Source organism: Diplotaxodon limnothrissa, linkage group LG12 (genome assembly GCF_057381915.1).
Source record: "Diplotaxodon limnothrissa isolate DT_005_m linkage group LG12, D_limnothrissa_male_GT1.1, whole genome shotgun sequence".
Classification (NCBI taxonomy): domain Eukaryota; kingdom Metazoa; phylum Chordata; class Actinopteri; order Cichliformes; family Cichlidae; genus Diplotaxodon; species Diplotaxodon limnothrissa.
The window spans coordinates 6,157,434-6,175,954 of NC_140607.1; the positions used below are offsets into that span (position 1 = coordinate 6,157,434).

An 18,521-nucleotide genomic window follows, 5' to 3' on the forward strand; every position below is an offset into this window, starting at 1 on the left:
CTATAACTCTGGCTTTCACCCACATTGAAAGGACATGCTTGTTAAAGGGCATCCACACGTGAAGAGATTTGCTCATCATATATTGCTTTCTAGCTGATAGCTGGCTGTCAGAACATTCAAGGCTATGGTTGCCTAGGTAACCCTCTTCTGTATTTTCTACATTGCCACATGTCAATCAACAGCATTGTTCACTCTTGTTTGTAGTTACTTCAATCGCTCGCTTCAAAGTTGAGAAAAGTTTATCTTGGGACCTGTTTGTTTCACATCGCCAAGTGGTTATTTCGCTTTGTTGTTTGAAATTGCTAATTTATTACAGCTACTGTGTGGACGCCGCTTTAGAACACCTGTTGATTGCAAATTGCTCATAGGTATGGATGTGAGAGTGTGTGGTCGCTAGCCTCGCTGTGATAATCAGCACAGTGACACCAGATTTACCAGTACGTCACAGGACAGAAATGGACTTGTGACCTTAGCAGTCCACCAAATGGACTACCAACCTAAACCTAAATTGCCCATATTGTAAATGTGAGTGTGAATGGTTGTCTGTCTCTCTGTGTTAGCCCTGCGACAGACTGGAGATCTGTCCAAGGTGTACCCCACATCTCACCCAATGGCACCTGGGATAGGTTCCAGCCCTCAGTGACCCTAAACTGGGTAAGTGAGGGTAAGGCTTTCAAATTAGCTAAACATGAATGACGAAGGACTTTAACTCATATCGGAGGGAATAATGTTGCGTTTACTAGTAAAAGAATCCAAGACTTACCCCACTTAATATCATACTTAATATATCTGTCTTCTTCTGCTGAGACTGAGCATTTATTATAACGGCAGCAGATGAGCAGCATTTTGAGTTTTGAGAGCAATCAATAAGCGCATCATTAAAATGTGCAGAGGAGATGCAGATTACAAAATCTTAGAAAACTAAGATTAATGTTTCTTTATTTTCATGAGACGGTTAGAGAATGAATACAAAAAAATAAACATTTGTTACAGACTTCATCTGACAACAAGTTTAGTAACTTTATTAAAGGAAATAATAATTATAATGCCGCATTAACATCTGCTTAAGAGATGTTAAACAGTGCCGTGCGATACTGCAAATTTTGTTTGATTTAGGATTCATCAACAATTTGCAAATTCTGAAAAAAAATTTTAATGACCATAGTTTAATAACTATGATTTTTACTTTCCACAATACTTAGTTAACACAACAAAACAAACCTTTCAGCTTTTCATGTTTTGAAACTGGGATTTTTTTTTTTTGAGACCTGGAATGTTTCTAAAACACTTTGGGTTGTTTTCATTTGCGCTGTTCACTTTTAATAAAGTAGATGTGACAGTCAATACAAAAAGGTTCAGACCTTTTTCATTGTTTATTATTGAGATGTATTTTTTAATTCCCGGAAAGTAATAATTAACACAACTGTGCACAACGTATCCTAGTACCAGTCCGATTCCAAGACCAGTGTTGATATCACTGCTATCATATTTGGATCCCACCTCTTATGCTAAGCTTGGTGGTCAGTGGCGTACCACCACCCAAGTCCTGGGTGTCAGATGTATGGAGTCGGAGGTATAAAGGGACTTTGACCTCAGGTTGGGGCAGACTTATTTTAAAAAGAAAGAAAGAAAGAAAGAAAGAAAGAAAGAAACGTGCATGTTCTACAGTAAATCTAATGACTGCCGGGGGGTCCTCTGCTGTTGACCCTTGTTCTGAGGGGCTAATGGGCGGAGACCTGTTTGTGTGCTTCTTTGGGTTTTTTTCTTTTTTTTTTTTTTTTTTAAATCCTCTCAGGTCCCTGCTGTGATGCGTACTGCAGAAGTAGGCTGGGGGCGCACACACGCTGCAGCGCCACGCACCCCTCACACACACTCCCATATACATCATTTCCATTGGACATTGGCACAGAGACGCAGCGCGACGACCACTCTGACATATCTGCTTGGTACGGACTGCCGAAACTTCTGAGACAGGGAGGCGGGTAGATCCTTTTAGCTGGTCCCAGATAGTGGATTCAATCCACGCTCTCGTTTCTTTCTTTGCTTTTTCCCCTTTCCTCCTCATTTTCTCCTCCTCCTCCTCCTCCTCGTCTTCGCCTGGTTTCGTGTTACAAAGCCCAGGGAGGGAGTTGCGCGGAGAGCCAGTTCTGTGTGAAAAACTGAATGACAGGATCATATGGCTTGATTTGCCTTATAGTCCAAACATTTTTAGGAGGAAAAAAAGGCATAGGGGACACGAGAGGAACTGCGAGAGAGAGCATCAGAAATTGATGAGGATGTGGAATAATTTATAACTCAAATTCAAAAACAAACGTGAGATAACGGAGAAAGCAGAGAGAGAGAGAAACAGAGAGGCAGAAACGGATACTGGCTCCAGTCGTCAGAGAAGGACGGAGAGCGGGGAGGAAAAGCGCAGGACGCATTGCCCGTGATCATCAGCACCATCACCGTAATAATAAGGTAAGTGTGCGCTCGTTATTTCTCGGCAATATTGCTTCCAGCGCTGTGAGGCGGCTGGATTTTAACACACTAACGAAGCAAGCAGAGGCAGAAAACATCCCAAACCCCGGAGCTTCCGAATCTCCAACTGTTGCCAAGAAGCCCACGTTTTTTTTTTAATTTCTTCCTAAAACAGCACCATCTAAGGTGCAGTGCGTTTGTATAGACAGATGATTTGGGGTGTTTTGGGTTGCCAGTTTTGGGGCTCAATGCGATGCAACTTTATCCCCTTTTCGCGCTGTGTAAACACAGCGCACTGCGGTCAGGGGCAGTTGGAAGGGAATCAACTCCGGGCTTTTTTCTACTGTATTTCTGTGCATCTACTGTAATGTGCTGCCGCTGCACCTCCACAATCACAGCCCGGCAATGCTACCGTGCAGCAAAAACGCACAACGTGAAGCTGACCTCTCGGTGTATACTGGTGCAGCAGTCTGAGAATGATCTCTTTTGTGTCTGCCTGTATTTCAGGCTCTTAAGTTCTGAGCGAGTCTGGTGCCTGACAAGACAAACTTTTAGGCACCTTCTTTTGCTTGGTAGTGCTTTTTTCCGCCTCTAATAACATCAATACAGATCCCCCTCGTAATCCTCACTCACTGTGGCCGCTGTCGTCTTCCTGCGAAGGGAAACTGCTTTGTAGATTTCAAAGTTTTCTGCACTTGTGCACATGTGTGGATTTTAGATTTGTGAAGAGGTTTTAAGTTTCAGATGCCAAGAAAGAAAGAAAGAAAGAAAGAAAGAAAGAAAGAAAGAACGGAGTCCCTTCAACTGCTGCCTGTATCCCTCAGTTAATACTCAAAAATGAAGCTCTCACTGGTTTGAGATATTACTTTGGAGTGGTTTCCTCCTTGTTCTTCTTTCCCTCTCTTTCTTTTTTCCTTTGCCTTAATGAAGTAAGTATTAGCTTCACTTGAGTGATTATTGTAATTACTGAGGAGGAGGAGGGTTGGAAGGTGGAAGGAGGGGCGTGTGTCCACACTGGACAGTGAGGAAGTGAGGGTTGGTGTAAGGAGGTGGTAGTTTAGAAGAAGGAAGGGTGTTGGATTGGGGGTCCCTGCAAAGGGCTGTTGCCATGTGGGACAGAGGAGATAGGTTTTTAGTAGTGATATCATACTTGAGGATCTGTTTTCTGACTGTGATATTTGTGTAACTGTCACAGGAGACTCCCTTTCCCTGTACCACAGGTGGGCGGGTGGCTTCTGCAGGTCTCTGTGCGTCCGCTTGTGTCACTGTGTCATTTGCAAAGATTAATGGAAGCAATAAGCGAGTAGAAATCAGAGTTAGCAAGTTGACATTTGCCGTGCAGAGGGATGTAGCAGTGGATAAGCCTGCCAAAATTCAATTCACCCACCTTTTAATTTGGTATAAATCAAGTTCACAGACTTTGAGGGGGAAAAAAGAAAAGTAGACACATAATCCTCACTAAAGGCACGCGCAGTATTGCACAGATTATTCGGCAGTGAAGCGGGTTACAAGGAGAGATCTTTCAAAACCAATTTAGTTGTTGAAGGATTCCTCCTGACATCTGCATTATTCCCAGGCTAAAAAAAACAAACTTAAAAATCCACTTTTATCCAGGGTGTTCGCAACAATGACACACACTCTGTCGCTCTCGCTCTCTCTCTCACACACACACACACACACACACACACACACTGTAGCCCTCTCGCCCCAGATGTTAATGCCTCTATTGAGAGAGCCACAGGACTCCTGCCGACTCAATCTCTTCATTGTTGGACAGACAATGGACTCCACATCCTGACAGCCAGCCTCCTTCCTATATCCCCCTCATGCACTCCTAAAGCTGCTCCTCATACACATGCAGTGAAATGGCACACAGTCATCCAGGCTGATAGCGCACACATGTAAATGGCAATGCCTCTACAGGCACGTGCCCAGCTTCATTTGATGTTTTCATAAAAGCTTGACTGATGTGTTTGTGTGTGTGTTCCCGTCTTGTCTGGGTTTCATGCCATCCATGCTGGTCCCCTCTATTCCAAGGTTTTGCAACTGATTCGCTTTGACTGATGTGAGTGTTTTGTTTACAGAATGAAAAAAATGCTTGTTAAAGTTTCTTAAGAGGCGCATTGCAGCATTAGCCCCAAAGTTCTTAAATGTCCCATCGGAAAACTGCAACAAAGAACAAATCACAGGCAGTTTCCACACGTGGGGGTCAACACTGCGTCATAGACCATACGTCGTGACAGAGGCAGATGCCTCCTGTCTGCTCTGTGCCCGCCCGTTTGCGTGCGTTTAATCGTCACCCCAGTGTCACATGCATCACGTCAGCGCGACATGTACTGCAGCCCACAACCAAGCAGCTGAACACAGTAAAATGCAACAATGATGGGATCATTGCTGATTATGTAACTCATTTTGCATACGGGAACACACAGAGCCTGTGTTCACGCCGGCTGTGGTGTATCACGAAGGTATGGATCTGAATCCGCTCATCATAATTTCCTTGGAGGCTCTGTGTCTTTTGCAGAGCAACAGTTGATGTGCCAGCTTCCCACAGTAGGCTTTTTTCTTTCTTTTTTTTCAAAACGTCCTTTCATCCCAGGACCGATTTAGTCTATCTGCTTTTCTTTGCTTAAAAAAAAAAAGGATCTCACAGAAACAGATTTTGTTTTGTTTCTTCTGTTTCACACTGGTCTGTATTTCCTGCTGAGGTGCAAAGAGTTCACATTTCGAGCTATGCCCTCTGTGTTCTAATGCAGCTCAAACATAATCGCACTGATTCTGTGGGGGGTTTTTAGAGCTCCTCGGTGTATGTGTGTGTGTTAAACAGAGATATGGTTCATGGGAGGCCAGATGCAAGGTCCGGAGAGCTGAAGCAGATGGGTCGTGTGTGTGTGTGAGGGGAACAACGTGTTGCAAGTATGGGCTGGAAAGGCTGATGTTTAGAGAAGGTGTTTAAAGGAACACTGTGGCAAATGTGTCAGGGTTCAGGTTCAAAGTGATATAAACCTTATGCTGTATGGATAAGACAGTGTGTGTGTGTGTGTGTGTGTGTGCACCTCATTGGTTTTTGCAGTTAAGCATGCCGTGTGAAAATGCGACAGAACTTTGGATTTCTTTACTTTGCACATTTGCATTTCTTCCTAATGTGAATGCATTACCGTTGAAAGACACTAAGAAAACACACAAGCATGTTAGTTGTCTCAGCAAATTCTGACGTTTCTTAAAACTGACGTGGTCGTCATTTATTGTCCAAGTACTACAGATGGCACTCTTCCTGTAACGCAGAGCACAAATTGTGCTCATGCTGAATGGTACACACACCACTGCACAACCTCCAGCCTCCGTCTCAGTTGCTTTAAGGCCTGCTGAGAAGTTTCCGTTAGGCAGCAAGGACGGATCCGGGGGGGTTTTGGCTGCGGCTGTGATTGCAGTTGTTCCGAGAGGAGAAGCTTTTTCTGTTCTGCAACTTACCCTTCCCTTTGAGCTTTTTCTTTTTCTCTCTCGCTCTCATCCTCTATCTCTCTTGCCCACTTACGCTCACATACACCCCCTCCACTCGTTTCGGCTCAACTCGAGTTGCATGATGAGGTCATTTTTGCATTGCCAAAGTGTAAACCCTTACCACTTATATAGCTCGACTTTAATTGAACAGACAAGTGCACATTCAGTCTACTGTGAATGAAAACTATGCTAGGATACTAGGGTAATCCTTTTTTGTGGCTCTAATAGTTGTGCCAGTACCTTGAATGCCCCGGGAGCAGCTGTTATAGATGTTCCTTTCATCTCTCCAAATCAATTCAGGTAAATTAAATGAAGTCTTACTGACATTATTGTCAAAAAATTAACAATATTGCCAAAAATTCACTACGCTCAGAATACAGAGTACAAAGGAGTAATAAATACATGTCACCCTCTGTGAATGATGCAGCCAGCCCCCCTCCCCCCATCATCCTTTGGGGCAATCAATAAATAAATAAGCCCTAAGGGACGAAAAGTGTTTCCAGGAAAGTCAGACTGGTGGAAAATCCAATATGGAGCAGAATGTTGGTCCTGGAGGCAAATATGTGCAGCTAGTATAGCTGTCTGCACCAGATTTTCATTATTTTTACAATATAGAAGTTTTGTTTATCAAAGCTTTTCATCCTGACCTGAAATCACCCCCCGGCTTTGATCAATGCAGTTTTAAAGATGTCAGAATGCAGTGCAGTCATCACGCAGATCTAATTACTGTTGTCTGACACAAATGAATGAACAGAACCTTTGTGTCGTAGCTCCCTGCTATGACACAAAGGTTTGCCCCTTCTTTTTTTCTTTCACCACAAGTAAACACCCCTTTTCAGGACTTGCTCGGAGAGTTACTCGAGGCTTTTAGAGGAGTTCGGTGGAGTTTCTCTTGGTAGCTCGAATCCTCTGCATTATTTATGCTGGGCAGAATGGAGGTGGAGGAGAGCCCTGACCTGCTTGTTTGTTACCAGCTGACCACTACTGGCCATCTGGTGCCTGCTAGCTACGCTATTTGTGTTTGTATCTAACAATAACTGGGTCCAAGTTTTTATGTAAAACAGGACACTTGGAGTTAGAAGGTTAAATTGAGTTTTGCTTACTTGAGATACAGAACAAATACATATGCATATATATAACATAGTACGTTTGGCGGACAGCAACAGAGGAGTGTGCATCTCTCTTTTAAAGATTATTTAAAAGAATAGTGTGAAAGTTGTGAGGCTGAATTCAGCAGATATTTCTGCAAGTTCGATCACTTTCTTGCTGAGATTTGATAGGATGCAGACCTAAAAGATCATATAGTGATGACAAGGTGGTACACATTTGAAAAGAATAAAACAAAATCTACTTCTGTAGCTCAATAGAGTCGCCAAACGTTTCACAAATCCATTTTTACGGTGAAACTTGTCGTAATATATCAGCGCACTTTCCCCCCGCTTCCTTAATGAGGGGCTACAGGAACAACAGCCCGGAGTTCACAGATAAAAACTGAACAGCTGATATTTTTTATGACAGCTTGAAGCTACAGTTGTTGATGCAGTGCCGCAACGTGCTACACAAACACATTTAATCAACAGCCGCAATCCCGAGAACAGCTGTATTTCTCAGATGGTCACAGGAAATAGTCGAGCCATGGCCAAGAGTGGCACCACTGAGTGTGGAAACGTCTTTCTCCTGCCTTTCGTTGGGAACGTCTTCAAATCAGGTTGTTTTGCTACGTCACATTTGAAGAGGAAGATTATTCAACTAATGGTAAATTTCTCTCTTGTTACTTATCTAATCATATAGCGTGCACACATTCATTTTACCCTCAGCTTTACTGATAAAACAAGAACATTTGGAGATTAAATGTTGAGAATAATCTCAGCCTAATGACTTCACAGAAATAAAGACAAATGTGTTATTATGTGTGTTGCACTAGAATATTTAAGGACAGTGAATAAAAGGGTACCATGAGCTCCTGTAGCGGGGTTATCTGTTCCCTGTCTTCATCCATCTCTTCATCCCTTCTTCCCTCTCCGATTTTGTCCTTTCTCTTTTTGATTTATGCTCGTCTTCCTCCCTCACACTTTCTTTTACTTCTTCTTCTCATTCTCTCAGGCCTCATTTCTAGCCTCTGTGGTTTTGTCCTGCTTGGTCTCTCCTGCCTACTCTCCTTTCTGTATCTCTTCAGTCCTCTCCATATCTTCGGCCTGTCAAGACTCAGGATTCGCTTGCTGAAAAAGCTGGAAATATCACAACTGTTGAAATTCCTTTTCATCTTTGGTTTGCAGTGCAGGCCACTCAGTATAAATGTGAAAGCATCTGATTTACAAACATAGCTGCGGCACAGTTTAACTATGATCAGAGAAGAATGAACACTTGCTATTTAGACTTAAACTCATCATGGCTGATATACAATCACAGACACTTTATTAGGTACGCCTTGCTAGTATTGAGTTAGACCCATTTAACTGCTGTAACTGTTCGTAGCATTGATTCAACAAGGCTCTGGAAACATTCCTCAGAGATTGTGATCCGCATTGACGTGATAGCATCACACAGTTGCTGCAGATTTGTTGGCTGCACATCCTTGATGCGAATCATCCATTCCACCACATTCCAAAGTATTTGATACTAAGGGGCCCAAAGTTGGCCAAGAAAATATCCCCCACACCATTACACCATCACCAGTAGCCTGAATCATTGATACAAGGCGGGATGGAGCCACACTTTAATGGTGTTTACACCAAATTCTGACCTCTTTTTTTGGACCATTCTCTGTAATCCCTACAGATGTTTGTATGGAAAAAAACAGATCAATCAGCACTTTCTGATATACTTTGGCACCAACACCCATGCTACTTAAAGCACTTAAATCAACCTTTCTTCCCTATTCTGATGCTAAGCTTGAACTCATCAGGTGGCCTGGACCATAGCCACATGACGTGCTGGTTGTGATTGGATGGTAAGATATTTGCATCAGCAAGCAGTTGAACGTGTGTACCGAATTTCACTTTACAAGCAACTGTACAATGACAATAAAAGTTCTAAAAGTTCTAAAAGTTCTAAGTTCTAATGAAGTGGCCTGTGAATGTATATTTATCGGTACATTAGTAAAGTGTGTAGCCTAAATTGCATAAAGAAAAATCTGAAATTACAAAAATACAATTTTCAGTCAGTCAATTTCACACAGTTTTATAAAGCCATAGATTGTGAGCAGAATCACTTGCTAAAGTGCTGTGGAACAGTAAAACTACAGCTGTTGATGTTTGACCTGAGTAAATAACAAAAACCACAGAGTCCACCTCTCTAATCCTGAACTGAACTCTTAGCTTAGATTAGATGAAAATCTAGAAACTAACGCAATTAGCCTGGTCTAGTCCGAAAGCTAAACAATGCTTTGTTTTACCTTTATAGCTTTGTTATAATTTATATATTAGCTTTTTGTTCAGAGCAAAACACAGAAAGCTGATGGGATTTGGAGGCTTCTGACTAAACTAGGCTAACTGTTTCCTGCTAAGCTAAGTTTACGGACTTCTTGACTCTTTTACTACTTTCTATAAAATATGCATTGAAGATTAAAGTGAGAAACCACAAATCAGCTTGATAAAATAATTTAGCTAATAATTTATCATCATTTTCACAACTATTAAAGTGCCCTATAGCAAGTTTCAAACCGCACAACAGATACCATCTTGGCAGCCATTTTGTTTGTGTTTGAGTGCTGAACTTCCTTTTCCTGTTCTGTAGCTTATCTAGCAATGTAGACTATATTTTCGAAACAGCAACGCTTGTTGTTTAGGACAAAACTACAGCAAGTCCAGCTGAAGTAAGAAATGTTATGACACTTTGTTGTTATAGCAGTTGGCAAAGACGATAACCACTGGGTCAAGAACTGTGATTCTGACATGAGAGTGGAGTGGTTGTTTCTGATCTTCTCAGCTAACTCTTGGCATGAAAGCAAACACTTCTTTTGCCTCATGTTGATGTATTTCTTTAATTGCTGTTCGCATCTATAATTATAGTAGGCTACATAAATCAATACCAATCCATTTGCACTGCTTCTGGGTTTCCTATTTGTTTTTTTCATCTCCCGAGTCGAAGAGGGGCTCAGGGTAAGAAATCTCCATTATATTTGATACTTATTTAGTAATTTCCTTTTCAGATAGCAGATGGACCCATCTATCCTATCTGATGCTGCTTATTGGGTCTGCCCATGCTTGGCTGAGGCTGAAATTGTAAAGCTGGATTGGGGAAGAGATAGTAATACGCTCAGCCAAAACAAAAACCTTGTCCGTAAGCCAACTGTGTTTCGGGGGCACCGTGTAGATTGTTTAGCATGTTTCCTGAGGCCCCCAACTTGCACGTTAGTCAGCCGTTTGTTATTTTGCTTGTTCCAAGTCAGCAAATGCATTCTGGCTCAGTTGACTGGGCGATGTGTTGTGCAGAGAGGACCACTGGAGTTGTTCCCTTCTTTTGTTATTCAGGTCTTGGTGATACGTCAGTCCTGCTCTGAGCCATTGTGTATACGGAGGTTCCCATTGTTTACTGTCAGTTGCAGCATTGCTATGTGTGTGTGCATGGAGTATGCATATTCAGCTGCTTCTTGCCGTTTTCATTCATTATTTTGTCCTGGATAGTCTATGTAAATGTGTCCAGGCCAGCAGCAGAAGATAACAGTTAAAGTACTGGCTCAAACCCTGCATAACTAAGACTGTGTGTATGGGAATAATGATCCAGATGCAGTGCAGTAGGGGGTGTGTAAAGGAAAGTAGGCCCCTACCCTCCTCTTCCCCCGTGCTAACCAGAGCATGGTAGTTTGTTTTTATGACAGCCTTTTTTTGGCATTGTTCTGGTCGGATAGAGCTCGCCTTTCCTACCGTGGGACCGGCCGTTAGTGCAGGAAGTGCTGGGAGGGCACAACTTGAATGCACACACACACATGCTGGATTGCAGGCTACAGCACTCGCAACCCCTCCCAAGCTATCGCCCCACACTCACGCATAAAGTTTTGAAAGGACAATAAAAAAAGTTGCCCTGCGGCTCGTCGGCTGGTAAGCTGCAGCTTATCCAGGAAGGAGCTGCAGCCAGGCTAATGGCCTCTCTCCAGGGTAGGCTCTACAGAAGGGCCAGTGGAGGCTTATCGGCAGTAGGAGGGCCCCTACATGACTGCTCTCTGAGATCTCCACGGAGCTTGTGTGTGGGAGTAGCTTAGCTTTCGTAGCTAGAAGGAGGGTGAGCGCTATTCTGCTTTATTTCCTCCTGTGATTGTCTTGGGTTAGCTCGGCCTGTAGGAAAATTAGTTACTTATTACCATTCTCAGGTGAAAATACAGGTGTTTACCCAGTGTAGCACTTCTAAATTCAAAGATAACTATCCAACCTTATTGAAAAGTCAAGGTAGACTTCTACTAACCAAGCATTTCTTTCACATACTACAGGAAACTTTTGGTCAGTGCAAAGAGGATGGAAGGCAGTGTGTGCGCCATACTGTTCAAATGCCTACACATCTGTGGTTTATATCTTTGCCTTAATTGGAGACGTCTCAGTAAGGAGTCAGCGTGATTTGTAGAAAACAATGTAATGTGCGATGAAGAGGAGTGAGATGACTTGCCCCCTGTCTGACTAATCACATTTTGCCTCATGGATCTCAGCGTGACGTATCTACCTTGATCCACGTCCATGAATCACCGATCTCTTTCTTCATCTGTTGTGACTGAAATTAGACAACGGCACAGTCTTCATACCAGCTGCTAATACTGCAACAGAGAGGTATCATGTCACAAGTACCATCTAAAAGATTTATTAAACAAGAGCCGTGAAGAAAGAGGCAATGCAGGGAGTGAATCATTCATGCATATGCTAAACTCACTGTTTAACCAGTAAATGCAATGATATCTAACACTGTTCCACATGCAGTTAGCTTAAAAACCGGGACACATCCTCATAACGTTTGCTGATCATGAAGACGGCTTCAGTCTTCTCCTCTTAAGACTCCTGTTGAGCTTCTTTCATTCACTTTTTCCACACTTAGCTTATCTCAGGCCATGCTATGGTTCTTGTTAGCACCTTAATGGTCTCACCTGAAATCTAGCACTAAATCCTCCTTTGAGTCTGTCTGTATGAGCAGCTGCAGACACAATAGCCCCTATTGTTGAGGGGCAATTCTGGACTGGCCCCTCTCGCCTACCCCCTGTCCTGCTGCAGACTCACCTCTGACCCGCAGGCTGGTTGCGCTCTCACCCATCTCCCGCTGCTCTTTTCCAGTCCACTGCTCTCTGCATGAAGCCTGACTCGTTTGAAGAAAGAGATGGAAAGAAAGGAAGATGCTCAGTGGGACGAGGCCTCAATAATACGACAGAAAGAAGATAAGAGGAGAGGGATTTCGACTGGGATGAATACAAGAGGAAAGGTTGGCAAGAGGTAAAAAAAAATAGAGAAATGTGTTCAGGTTGCCAGGTTTGGTCAACTCTTAGAGAGAGACGGCAATTGGAAAAGCAAAAAGGAAGCCGGCTTGCCCAGACAACGGCCCTGAGAAACCAAGATAAGAGCTGACCAGCAGTCAACAATTACACCATCAATTTCCAGTCTGGCTTTTGCCTTCTCACTCTCTTTTTCAAGATTACCACTCTTTTTTTTATTTCTCGGTACTGTCTCCTATTCTCTTCCCGCCCCTGTTGTCTCCACTCTTTGTGTGTTTTTCAACGATCTCTCTATGAGGATCCATTCATTATCATAGAGATAAACTCTTTTATCTTGTGTTTGGAGAAATAAATAAAAACTCTTTCTTGAAATATTTAATCAACTACTGAAGTTATGGATAGTTTTGAGGCATTTATAGCACATATCAAGTAGTTCAGCATGTGAAGCTATATAAGTTTAGCTGAACAATTAGCTACAGTTTAGAAAAACAGTGGTTGGAGACCGTGGCCCGGCCAAAATTATTGCGACTGTGTGAAATCTTACTGCCTCTGAAATAGCTGCTTTGAAAGCGGACGCCAGGTCTGTGATGACTCGTAGTCAATTACCGTCTTCAAACTGACGTTAGTGTGTCAGAGATAACGGTAAAATGGCGATAAGATGGAGTCGGTCTCCAATCAGTCTGTGATTAAATGGGGTCGGGCGGGCAATTACATGCTATCTGTTTATGATAATACGCTAGTTAACTGTGGTAAATTAGCAAAAGTCTCAAATCTGTTGTGTCTGCAGATTTGTCATTGTCTACATACACAGAAATTCACATTAAAGAGACTTTCATATTAACTACTGACAGACAAACAGAAACTCATCCACAGATATCGCGCTGTAGTTTTCCCAGACAAGAGGAGTTTGCTGTCTTATTGTTATTCTAGTGTGACTGACTCTAAAATTTGAGAGGTGCTACTTTACATAAAACAGGACTTTTACTTTTGGTAATTAACATAAATTGCGTCTCTTCAAATGTTAAGTTGGAACGATCAAAGCTTTGTGACCCTGTAATTTCTTAATAATCCCTGACTGTATAAAACACTATTCAGAGCTAATACAACACTAAATTTTCACCCACCAGAACCTCTTGACCTCTTGACTTCTCGGATCAGCTTCACCTCAAAACAGACCATTTTATTTTTCAGAGGCTCAAAAATGCACCAACATCCCAAATAGGGTCCAAAAGTCCAGTTAAATTAATTAAATTAGCAGAAATAAGCCCTAGTGACAGTAATCAACTACAGCTACCCCTGTCAGCACAGCCATCAATCAGAGTCATGTCTAACTTAAGCTTTAACAAAATCCAAAAGGGTAACTTATAAATAGGTTATACCCTGTTCAGCCTTTATCAAGGCAGAATTAAGCTACAAATATCAAAGTAGTTTTTTTGGACTAGACTGTAACACATGTTCTGACTATGGCCATTTTAACATGGGAGCCCAGAGGGAGTGACGGCCTCCTGTGGCTGTTTGCAGAACTGATTTTTTTGCCACTTATGTTTGATCGGCTTTTCAGAGGTTGCTGCCTGATAAAAAATGTTGTTTTTTAATTGTTGTTGTTAAATAAGTGTTTGATGTTGTGGAAAATTAGAAGCAGTTTGTTATCTGAACATTGCACGAGGCTTCAACAGTAACATTATCAAAATCAAGCAAGCCTCTTCCTAGTTTTGTGTTTCCTCCTTGAGGCGCATTGCAGAGACACATCCTGGTAGTCTTGCATACGATGTTTACCAAGATAAACCTTAAAGGAAATCTATTCTGATAGTTATTACTTGCTACTTTTATTTGAGGGAAGAAGGTGAATACTATACTACTTATGCTTTCAGCGCTCCTTCAAACAGTCCGTCGAGTACCGAAGGCCAGGTGTTTTCTGTCAATTGCTCACAATCTCACCTTCGCCAGCACATTCACACATTAACTGCCAAATGTGCGCATTTGCTCGCACACTTTTGCATGCTCAGTTTATCTTCCAGTGTTATTTTCTTTTCTTTCCCGTACCTATTAGGCAAAGTCTTTTTTAGGAACGCCAGGGAGGAGAGAACAGCTAACTCTTTATTATGATTTTTTTGCCTGAGGTTAGACCAGCCAGGGTGCACACGCACCCTCTCACGCACACACAAATCACGCAGAGGCGCACACACAGATAAACGCGGCAGCCCTCTGATTCAACACTTCAAAAAATCAATAATGTCTGTTTTGAAAAAGCCGTAAAGCTAATGCAAAGAGACGGCGAGGGAGTGAAGGGGGGTGCTGATGAACCCCAACAACAGGCACTTACAGCAGGCTTACTCTGCCTCTGTCTTGCTTGCTTTCTCTGCTGATTATCGATAGATAGATAGATAGATAGATAGATAGATAGATAGATAGATAGATAGATAGATAGATAGATAGATAGATAGATAGATGTGACCATTTTAAATGGGCTTCCCTTCTTAAAATTCATTGACAGTCCATCCCTCTATCCATCCTGTCCTCTCATATTTGTGGCCGAACAGCTCTGATTTGTGTACCAGGATTAAAATCCTCAAATTTGTCTTTCACTCCCTGTGGGAGAGGACTGTGCTTTTTAATTAATTGACTTTGAAATGAAGTTAGCTGCTGTGTCTGTCTGTGTGTGCGTGCACTGACGTGTCTGTCTGCGCGGCGGGTCTCTGTGTGGTTTCGGCTGAGTGTGTCAGAGTGTGTCCCCGATGCTTAGCTTGGTAAAGGAGGGGTGGGGTTGTGGGTTTTGCTGAGCGTGTGTCTGTATTTTTCTCGTTGCCTTTGTTGGAGAAGCTGCCGTAATAGATATCTAAATCTCCATCCGAAAGTGCAAAAACTATAATTTGTGTTTCTGTAGGCCTCATGTGTGTGTTTAGTTTAGTTTCTTTACAATTTGTTTTTCAAATTAATTGACAGCATGTGTGGATTGCTGTGGTTTGGCCGTTAGGTAAGGCAGATTCTCCTTGTCTTTCACATGTGTTTATGCTATCCTCAGGTGCTGGCTATAGCCTATGAATTATATATAAGAGCTTCAGTTGTACTCTTGGTTCTCAATCATACACTGAGGACCTTACCATTAAAGCTCAGTGGTTCCCTTTGCTTATTGGTCTGACTGCATCCATATGAGCACAAGCTCAAGTACTGAAAAGCGTCTTTCCTGCTGCAGTAGGTGTCATCGGGTCCGCACTATGGCATGACACATGACAGACTCACAAGGCTGGTAAACAGCCTCATCGCAGTGACTCAGAAAAGTCTACTTCTGATCAATCTGTTCTGCAGATTCTTCACCAAAACCAGATTCAGAATTAATGCTACACCCATTTTACTCATGGCTGCGGCCCTCTGGTTACTCATGAGCAGGAACTGCTTATGAGCCCCTTTTAACGTGAGCGCCTTTGCATTTGTTCACACTTTTTCATGAACGACAACCTGTGTGAGAGCCGTCACGGTGCTCTGTGTGTTTCTGACTTTTGTCACACGCAGCTGGGCGGACGCGCTCGAATGCTTTGTCCATGAGCTGCTGCAGCGTTGTACGCCTGCCGTATTATGCGGCGCACACAAAGGTGCGTTCACCGTCGCAGCATGTTGCCACTGCGCTGGCAGCACATGGGGATTGTGCCGCTGATCAGTGGGGTTGCTTTGTGCATCACAGTGGCAGTGGTGGATCTGCTGCTTGCTGTCAAACCCACACCGTCTGTCGCAGTGTGTGCGTGTCTGTGTGTATTTCTGGTAATGTTTTTGTCAGCTTGTCTGCGTGTGGGTCTTTGTGTCTGAATATATGTGAGTGTGCATCTTTGTCTCTTTGTGAGCGGATGTGTGGATGTTTGTCTCTGATCCTGTGTATGTGCGTAAAGGCTGTAATTTTAGTGTTACTATTTATTATTATTATTATTATTATTACTATTAATTATACTAGCGCTATCTCCATATCATGTGTCTGTATTTGTGTATGTGTTAGCACAGTTACATGCATGATAGACAGATCTCCTGCTAGACTTTATTAACAGCATTTACTACAATCTCTGCTGGGTTTGTCTGAGTGAGATTAAGATGTGGGCACATGCTCACACATGCACACGGGGGGCTGGGGGCATCCATTGTAAAATCTTTGAAAACATGGGTTGCAGCATTCCAACACATTCACACGCACTCATCACACTGATCTCACATATTCTTGTTCTGTCATAATGTGCCACACTTCCCACACTTTAAAAAACCCATCACAAACAGGCAGTTTGTAATTAGTATGAAGGCTTTTTGAAGCATGCTGTGTGCTTCTCTTTTGTGGGCTGTTTCATTCACTATGAAATACCTTTGACTCAGAAACTCAAACACCTGGGAAAGTGCGCCTTAGTGTTGATACCAGACTACAAAGACATCAGGGTGTATCGCTGTCACTGTGAGTGGGTGAGTGTGTTTGCTGCATTTTGCAGTACCAGCAGCTGGAACCAATCGATTCGTCTTGCAGAAGGAATTGTTTGATTCTTTATCATTTAATTTATGTGAATAGTCTGCATTCAGTCATGAAACAAGCACTTCACTAGTAAATGATAAAATTAGCTTTTTTTATATATACTTAAACTAACAGAAAAATCATGATGCAAAAGGAATCACCACAACAGCTGCCAGCACCAGGCGTCAATAGACCAAATAGGCAATATTAAAGTTCAGTGCAACAGCTCAGAAGCTTAATTAAAAAGACAAACTCAGGTTAAATTACTAGCTTCTGGAATGGCCTCAGGCACACAGGCCCCAATCAGCAATCACCTGGCAAACTCAGGCAACCAAAGGAAACCCATTCAAAAACCAACCCGCCAACCAAACGCCAATCCAAGCGGTTGGTGAGATGATGATGGAGGATGCTGGCTGCTGCTGGGTGAAACGTTGGTGCTGCACCAAAAACCTAGTTAACAGTGGACACCAGCAGATTGACTTGCCTGCAATAATCAATATTTACTCTCCAAGCTTTAGTGCAACTGGGAAAAAAACTGGAGTCAAACTGGAAACAGAGAAATTTCACCTTCAAAGTAAAAGTCGTGGCTTTTGAAATGTGTTGGCTTCTGTATTAAGATACTACTTTTACTTTGAAGGTAGACATTCTTTGTTTCCAGTTTGTGATGCACTTGTTACAGTTTTAGTATTTATTGGCAAGTAGTTTTCAAATTTTTACAAAGAATCCAGCATCTGCCATACAATCTACTGTAAACTGTGGCAACCTGCTAGGGTCCAAAGCAATAGCAAGATGGTTTTCAGTACAGGACTGTGCAGATCTATGCAACCAGTTACATGCTAGCAACTGTAACCTCCAGAAATCACTCACACTCAGTTGGGGAATACCATTTTCCCCTCATGACTGATCATTATGTCATAGCCATATGTTAGCCTAGTTTTGTTAGTGTCATTTAACTGGGCATTTCTTTAAATTCTTTTTTCTCAGAGCACATTTGTGTTGGTGTGAACAACATGTGTGCAAACATGAGGTGAATAATAGCGGTTAAGAACCTTTATGTGCAGTGTGTATTGATATTCTAAGTATGTACTCGTGTTGCTTAATGCTAGTTAATGCTGAGTTTGTTTATTGAAAGATGAATTTTCAAATAAAGAGTGAACTGAACATAAATCATTTTAATAAAGCTTTTCATTCAATCATTAAATAATGCTATTCATCAGTTCTTTAAAAAAATTATAGGAATTAAATCCTTTCCTGTAAGGTCAATATAGAGACATTACTGTGGCTTTAGAAACACACCCTAACTAAATAAATAATCCAACTCAAGTACAAGCATATGCAAAGGTTGCCATTCTTATGATAACTAAGAATGTGTTGAGGTGTGATCTTTTCTGAAGCTTGTAAAACTGAAGCGTATTGTTTTTTTAGTAAGATACAAACTAATATATATTACCATCATATCTTTACTCTAAAATCTTTTTCTCTTGGTGGATAAAAAATGATCAAGAAGTACTTCTCAGTTTGTAAAATAACTGCTAGCTAAAACTAGCTAATTTTTCAGCCATTGTAGATGTTGTTGTTTTTTATTCAGTATGCTAAGCTAGGTGAAAGGCTACATGCTAAACAAATTTGTACTTTTTAGTTTGGGAAAACAATAAACAAAAATGTTGAACCATT

At 42.0% G+C, this 18,521-nt stretch overlaps 1 protein-coding gene across 1 annotated transcript in view; it reads left to right on the forward strand.

The window, feature by feature from the left end:
• The first annotated feature begins 1,914 nt into the window (after positions 1 to 1,914).
• Positions 1,915 to 18,521, forward strand: part of sema4c (sema domain, immunoglobulin domain (Ig), transmembrane domain (TM) and short cytoplasmic domain, (semaphorin) 4C) — a 119,185-nt gene continuing 102,578 nt past the window's right edge. The window contains exon 1 of the mRNA XM_085367057.1: positions 1,915 to 2,460. The gene's annotated coding sequence lies outside the window, so the exon portion shown is untranslated. The remainder of the gene's footprint in view (positions 2,461 to 18,521) is intronic.